This window comes from Montipora foliosa, chromosome 1, assembly GCF_036669935.1.
Source record: "Montipora foliosa isolate CH-2021 chromosome 1, ASM3666993v2, whole genome shotgun sequence".
NCBI classification, from domain to species: Eukaryota; Metazoa; Cnidaria; class Anthozoa; order Scleractinia; family Acroporidae; genus Montipora; species Montipora foliosa.
In genome coordinates, this window is record NC_090869.1 from 49,654,632 (window position 1) to 49,661,359 (window position 6,728).

The following is a 6,728-nucleotide window of genomic DNA, read 5'->3' on the forward strand; positions in this document are numbered from 1 at the left end:
ACTAAAAATCAAGGAGGCCTTACACATAGGTTGGGAAAAACCCTCATTAAATAAGCAGGTTAATCATGTCAATTTAACACTTTCACTGTAATTTTCCTCGTCCATACCCATTGTCTTCTCATCATTGTATTTTCTATTCACGTTGTTATTTAATCAGTACTTATGCATGTTATTAGCTATCTTTTATATAACACCGACTAGCGGTTTCACTTGTATTCACAACTGACGATGGATGTCGATCATCCGAAACATGTTTTGCAAATTTAAAATTGTGTGTTTCTTTTTGAAAATAATACTAATAATAATAATAATAATAATAATAATGATAATAATAATAATAATAATAATAATAATAGCAATAATAATAAAATTTATTTATACAGCGCAAATTCAACTATGCAGTTTTCAAATGCGCCTTACAATAAAAGAACAATATATAACACTGTATAGTCAAAATTACTCGAATGAATAATTATCTGGTCTATAAATTACAATACTATATCAGAAAAAGCTTTTTTAAAAAGATGAGTCTTCAAATTACGTTTAAAAACTCTAAAATCGGAAGTGCATCTAAGATCTAACGGAAGATTATTCCACAGTTTTGGTGCGGCGGCCGCAAAGGCTCGATCGCCAAGAGTAGGGAGAGTCCTGAAATCTGGATTTAAAAGCAGATATTTGTTATTTGATCTGAGGCTGTAGGAGGATTAGGTTTAAAATTTACGAGAGATGATAAATAATTAGGAGTTGTACCATGGATTGCTTTGTGAGTGATTATAATAATCTTATAATCTATTCTAAATGTTACAGGTAGCCAGTGTAATTTGTATAATATAGGTGTGATATGGCAATACCGTTTTGAACACGCTGCAGTTTACTGAGAGCGCAGTAGGGTAGTCCGTATAAAAGTGAATTACAATAGTCCAATCTGCTTGTGATCAAAGCGTGGATTAATTTATCGACAGATTTTATACTTAGATATTTTCTGACTCGTCTAATGTTGTGAAGATGAAAAAAAGCACTCCTACACGTTTTGGTTATGTTGAAGTTCAGGTTGAAATGGCAGTCAAACCAGGCCCCTAAGTTTCTAAGGGGTTCCGTGCTCGGAGAGATGATGGATTCGCCAATAGTTCATTAGAGTAGCGCGTTTAGTTTTCTGTAGCTGCGCTTTCGTCCCAATGAGCATCAACTCTGTCTTGGAATCATTGATCATTAGTTTATCATTGATCATCCAGTTACGGATGTCACAGAGGCACGCTTCCATTGCTGCACTGGCGGCGTCTTGATTGGAATCATCATTTGGATTGAAAGCCAGATAGATACCAGTATCATTGGCATAACTGTGCGCTGTTGGCAGGTGCTGGCTAATCACATCAAATAGCTCACTGGTGTAAAGGGAGAACAGCATTGGGCTGAGACAGGAGCCCTGTGGCACACCAAACTTCAAATCAAAACTGTCTGACTTTGCACTGCCGATTACAATACGCTGGGATCTATTCGACAGATAGGATTTGAACCACGTTACTGCTTGATCTTTAATTCCAAATTTGTATTCCAGGCGCCGCAGTATTATGTCACTGTGTCGAAAGCAGCACTTAAATCTAGGAACACTGGTAATGTGACTTGTTGTTTGTTCATGTTTTCACTGGCGAAAAATGTCTGCGCATGAGTCGCGCGATATGACACGTGATGCGTTTCCGGGACTATCATTGGCTCTCGTGAAAAAAACACTACCGAGATGAACAAAAAAATGGCTGCGGTTTGAGTATAGGTAGCTTGTTGGTTTCCGTTCTTTTTAGAGCGATCAAGGCTAGTTTTAACGCCAGTTTCAAGTGGAATGTATTCTTAGAGAACGTACTTGTTGTGTAAAACGTTTGAAAGTCCAATCCAACCAGCATCCTCGGAAAGTTTGCTCCTGGAAAATTTTATTTCGTGGGATAAGAGCTGCGAAACAGGTGAGTTTTTTACGCAATTTTTAATGTGGAAAGTTTGTTGCCACCGGGTACAAAAAGTTACTGTAATGTGCAGAAAGGAGGATTCCCAAGGTTTCCGTTCATGTGTCAATTGGCTTGTACCAGGTGGCAAGGAAATGGCAATATTGTCCAACGTGAAGGTTATTTTTTTCTGCGTTACACCTTACGATCGGCACCTCTACATTAATGATCAATGATTCGATCAGATGTGAATTTGATTTTGAATGTGATTGTGTCATTGGGAACGTAACCCTAGCTAGTATCAAATATTTCAAATAGCAGCTTTTAAGGTCATTTACCCTTTTCTGGTGAAGGTCTAAGTTATTATACTTTTTAGCAGTCACAACTCAACGATCCTTGCGTTCAAGTAGTTTCCAAGTGATGGTCGGATTTGCAATTGATTCGAGTTTAAAATCAAAATCAAAATCCATGTTAGTTAAAATAATGTTTTGAAGAACAGAATTGTAGGTACAGATGTATATAGATATCTATAGATTCAGGTTCGTGACTGTTTTTGAAGTCTTTTTTTTTTTAGACTATTGTTTTCCGGAAGCATTAATGATGTAATTTTGGTTTTAGGGGACTGTCATGTGTTGTTGGATCAAGGAAATTCTGTTTTGAGTCAAGTATGGTTGACAGTGGATAGTTGTTCCTGAAAAGGCTGAAAGGAAGCTTTATTGCCTTGGACTTTTTTTGGTTACACCCCGCATGTTTGGTTTTTTCTTAGATGGCAAAATTTATTAATATATTATGTGATTTGGAGCTGCAGCTAGAAACAGTGTCTCATGCATAAGGTCTCATTGGGTTTGATGGTAGTAAAATAATTTTGGTAAAAAATATGTTTAGAGTTTTTATCATAACTTCTCATCTTGGTCCTGCTGGACTTCAAACATGCTCTACCATTTTGCACAAGGAACTTGTCAATCAACCATTACCTTTTGGTGTATTTGCAATATGATCTTTTGGATAGCAATTGATTTATTTTTCTTATTTCTTACGTGTAGATATCCTATGTCTGTCACATACTGTAGTTAGTTTTAAGCTTTTATGTCCTGTAGTGTATCTTTATTATAGTTAGCACATGACCCCACAAGCATGTGTTATTGCTTTAATATTGATTGTGTTTGAATAAAGGATATTGTTGTCTTGTCTTGTAGATAATGCAAAACAGCCTCAGTTGTATTTGCATTATTTCTGAATGTTACTTTTTTGAAGGGCAAACCATTAAAAAGTGCACAAAGTTTGCAGGAGTTCAGGAAAAATATTCAAAATATTCATTGATTTGAAGTTCCTGAAGCAGGTAAATCTTGAAGAGTTCATGCAACCATATTTGGAATATATGGCATTTCTATTTGGGAATGTTCAAGTCCACAGAATTCATTTTCTTTATATTGAGAAGTACTGTAAGACTGTTGACTCCATGGGGTTCCCCATTGACGAGTAAAATCGTCTGGTGTTAGACAGAGCAAAATACTCTGGCTTTAGACAGAGTAAAATACCAAGTATGGCCGGTTTAGGGGTGAAAGGGTTAATTAAATTTCATCATTACTTTGACTTTTTCTTCATTTGAACGAAAACAAAGTGTTTAATCATTACCTCCACCATTGCTATACAACTGCATTGGCTTTTAGAACAAAGTATCAAAGTTGAAGCTGGTGGCTCAAGGAGAAAACTTTGCAAAAGTTAGGTTAAAAATACTTTTATGGTATTTGAGTATTATTGAAGAACAGATTTGCATAATATCATTAAAGTCATTAAATCAATGAGAATCCAAACATGAGGATGCAGTTTGCTCAGGAGGGGTCCTTAAAGGTAACAGAATCTTGTTTTGTGGATGTAGGCTAAAGAAATCTGACCCCTTAGAGGAACCAGTTCTAAATTGACAAATGACTGGCATTTTATAATTCATAAGTAAAAGTTATTTGCTCTCTTACCAAATTGTTCTACAGTTCCATTCATTTTTCAGATTGATAGCCTTAAATGACTGCAGCAACTCTGCCAGCTGTTTGGTCTCAGTATCATAAGCAGTACAAAACCACAAAATTTTCTCCAAAAAGGAACAGCAAGAACCCCTGTCATTTTTGCAAGGGAATCCCCCTTGGGGTAGTTTGTTCACTTCACACCCATTGTTTAACACTATCCAGGGACTAAACCAAGGATGGAAATTGATTACAGCTTAAATAAATTGGACCCCTTTTTTAAATTTCTGACACTTACTGCATTCAACTTTAATTTATTCATCCTTTGAAATGGTAGGAATGATTGCTATTATTTACAGCAATTGCTAAAAATTCATTGCATCTAATGTTGAAATACATTGTATTTTTACATATGATTTATGAGTCAATGAGTTAGTGCAGTTACCCTAACCCATAAAATAAAAGCTAAAATTTAAGCTAACCCTGCTTAGGCCTGATCACTGAAACAAGGGCTTAGGCTTAATCAATAAATTATCTCTAATATATAATATTGACTGTGTGTCTCATTGACTAATTGACTCATAAATAATGGGACCTCTTTACATATGGAAAGGTAACAGGAGTTATTTCTGTGAAGTCTTATCCAGAAAACTGCAACATGGGATTATGCACCTTTCAAATGTAGCTTTGTATGCTTTTGCTCAATGTCTTTGAACAATTATTACAGAAAATTATACAAAGTTATGGTTTTTTTTAAAGTTAAATCTAATGCAAGGGGATTAAAATTATTGAAGCAGTTGTGTTGCAACCAGAGTCCGCAAAGAGAGGTTAAATAATAATTTGTTGTCCTGGAAGTACTTAGTAGGCCAGCATGAAATTTGTGAAATGTTTTGGAGGGTGGCACTGAATCACCTTCAACAAGTTTTCTAAACTTTGAAGATACCTAATTTTATATCCTCCTACTGTTTTATTGCTAGAAGATAAAATCAATTTCTGATTAAGTATTTTTGTTGTCAATGTGGTGAAAGTGCCTTATTAGCAGTTAAGTAATATTTTGTTACAGTAAAATTCTCCCTGCTAGTAAGCTGGATTTCTGAATCAAATTCTCAACTTAGAATGTTGTTGTTTTGGCTATTCAGAGTTAACCTAATCTGTGTTTATTTCTATAATTTGGAGGGAAGCAAACAATTTGCATTTTGCTTGGAACAATAACAATATATAATTGCAACTAAAAGGTTTCCTTTCTAGTGTACCCAATATGAGGTGCTATGACATGGTTATTATTACTGCTAAATTCACTTTAAAGTTTATTTTTGAAGGACTGAAATACATTTCTAAATTTTCCCCTCGGTCTTAATAAATTTTCCTCTATGGAACACTTGAATGACAATTTTAACAACTTAATTTTGAAAAAAAAAAAGCGAAAATCTTAACATTTTCTGTTAGATGCGGGGCCCCGCGGAAACATCGTGTAACTATTTAGTTGGAAGAGAAACCACTTGGAAATTTAGTGGTATCTTTTTTGTTCCACTTTTTGAAAGATAAACGCATGAATTGAAATCAAGATGGTAGTCCATTAGCTGGTAAGCTCCACAAACGAATTTCCACTCGAACACTGTCACAGCAACCGAGACTCGCGTTGGCCTTGAAATTTTTAAAGAAATTTCCCTCGTAGCACTGTTGGCTCAAAAGAGAATCTCGCTGGCATAAAAACGCACTATGCAGTCAAACATTCGTCCGTTTTACTGGCCTGAAAAAAAGTCTTTTTATTGTCGTCGGAGATCTAATAAACACTGAATGGCAGCCATGTATAAATTGAGGTATTGAAGTCACATGACAAGGCCTCGACCAATCAGACATTTTTCGCCAGTGAAGTTCATGTTGACGAGTATGTCGTTGCGCATGCGCAGTAAGGCAGTTTCCGAACTGTGATTTTTTTCGGTAGGCTGATTGAAATTCCGGAAACATCAGATTGGACGACACGTGATCGGAGATTTGTAGTGCAGCTGTTATTTCAGTGATTTTTGAAAGGAAAGCAAAATTGCGGACGGGCCGGTAATTTTTCTTTAGCAGATCCATGTTGGCGTTCTTTAACTTTGGTCTCACTAAACCCTCTTTCCAAATGTCCGGAAAGTGACCACTACTGAGCGAAAGATTAACCATGTTGGAAATGGTTGGTAGGAGTTCGTTAATGCAGTCTTTAACAATCTTGGTAGGTATGGGGTCATTGTTGCAGGTCTTGTTTGGGGCATTCAGCACCAGCTTTTTGATACCTTCAGACGATATTGGCTGGAAGTTAGTGAAGGGTGTGCCAGCAAACGAATACTCTTGAATGCTACTTCCAATCGAATGGTGAAGGTGATTCAATCAGGAGTCAATTCTATCCAGCTTTGAGCGAATGACGTCGATCTTTTGTATAAAGAATCTCCCGAAATCATTAGCAAGCAAAGTAGGGTCAGAGTGCTTGGGGTATTTTTCCTGTGACGACCCTCCTAGCAGTGCACTGGCCGTATTGAAAAGCTTTCTTTGATCACAATCGTTTTCATTAATAAGGTTGAAATAATAATATTGCTTGCTCTATAAAGTGATTCGTATAATTGCGTGCCTTAATGAAATTAACCGTCTGACTCGAGCCCCGTCCTTCGCCATATTCTCTCATACCGTCTACGTAAACGCTTGGCTTCTTTGATTTCGTTCTTGAACCAAGGAACCTGCGGACGAACAGTGATAGTCTTCTTTTGGAGAGGAGCGTGTTTATCTAAAAGGTTAGTCATGATTGAACCGTAACAGGAAACAAGATCAGTAATTTCATCGGGGTGGATTCAGGCATAACCTCGAT

The 6,728-nt window shown here is 36.4% G+C and overlaps 1 long non-coding RNA gene across 1 annotated transcript; it reads left to right on the forward strand.

Moving 5' to 3' along the window:
* Window positions 1–1,747: 1,747 nt before the first annotated feature.
* Window positions 1,748–3,119, forward strand: LOC137978657 (uncharacterized). Its single transcript, XR_011118207.1, has 2 exons — window positions 1,748–1,952; window positions 2,550–3,119. It is a non-coding gene; the product is annotated as an uncharacterized lncRNA (long non-coding RNA).
* Window positions 3,120–6,728: the final 3,609 nt, after the last annotated feature.